Genomic DNA, 1,185 nt, shown 5'->3' with positions numbered 1-1,185 from the left:
GCAGCTGCACCAAATGCTACGCAGCTCTGAATATTAAATGAAACTACGGAAGGCGGCGCAAACTCAGAAGTGAGTCAGCTAACGTTAGCATGCTAACAGTCAGTCTTTGCAGCTGCACCAAATGCTACGCAGCTCTGAATATTAAATGAAACTACGGTTTCATTAAATGAAACCACAAACAGATCTACAGAGATGAAATACAACAACACAAATTAATTGTCATAGTTACTGTAGCATGTCGTTGATATATATATTGATTTGAGGCTTTATAGGGACGTATATTCACCAGGATGGCCGAGTGGTTAAGGCGTTGGACTTAAGATCCAATGGACATACGTCCGCGTGGGTTCGAACCCCACTCCTGGTAATGAGTTTTCACTTTTATATCTATTATATTAGGATCGAAGATAAACGTGCACAACTGCAGTACATCACGTCAAATGAGAATATCAAACGATGCACAGAGAAGAAAAAAGATTTGCTCGCTGAATGCAATACTTTCAGTATAAAAGTGTTGATCTACTCTGGATAGATGCAGCGACTGCTGCTCACCATGACAAAGTGCATAAAGTAGGACACAGCAGGACACACACTTGCTAGATGAAAGAACAAATAAGAAAAACGTAAAAATTACTCGATATGGTGTTAAATAGGTGGTCTTATACTGCCTCCTATAGGTAAATGAAAGCTAACTTCGGTTAAATAATTCAAGATGTTAAAACAATATGTTTGACCAAAGGGTGAACAAATCTGAATAAGATTCAACACCTGTGTAGGCATAAAATGTTGTATCTTCTCTGATCTGTAATTATTTATATATTGCTTCTGAAATATGCTATTTTTTATATGTAGCCTAGGCTACAGTTTACTAGAGTCGGCATACACATGGTTATTGCATTTGAATTTCTTTTCAGTCTATCCTCCATCCAAATAAATGTTAACAACATTTAGAACGGCTCAGATCCTTCAAGTCCTGTAGGTTGTGAGGTGGAGCCTCCATGGTTTGTTGGTCCAGCACATCCAGCTCACTCAAATTAAGATCTGGGGAATTTGAAGACCAATGCAACATCCCAAATTCTTTGACATGTTCCTCAAACCATCCCTGAACAAGTTTTGCAGTGTGGCAGGGTGCGTTATCCAGGGAACACCATTGCTGTGAAGGGGAGGATGAGGTCTGCAACAGTC

General features: G+C 39.5%; 1 non-coding gene across 1 annotated transcript; it reads left to right on the top strand.

Annotated features, from left to right (window-relative positions):
- The first annotated feature begins 284 nt into the window (after positions 1-284).
- Positions 285-367, top strand: trnal-uaa (transfer RNA leucine (anticodon UAA)). Its single transcript has one exon. It is a non-coding gene; the product is annotated as a tRNA-Leu (tRNA).
- The last annotated feature ends 818 nt before the right edge of the window (positions 368-1,185 follow it).

Source organism: Sinocyclocheilus anshuiensis, unplaced genomic scaffold (genome assembly GCF_001515605.1).
Source record: "Sinocyclocheilus anshuiensis isolate Anshui unplaced genomic scaffold, SAMN03320099.WGS_v1.1 scaffold1830, whole genome shotgun sequence".
In the NCBI taxonomy this organism is placed as follows: Eukaryota; Metazoa; Chordata; class Actinopteri; order Cypriniformes; family Cyprinidae; genus Sinocyclocheilus; species Sinocyclocheilus anshuiensis.
Note: the sequence above shows the minus strand (reverse complement) of the source record. Positions and strands in the feature narration are given on the sequence as shown.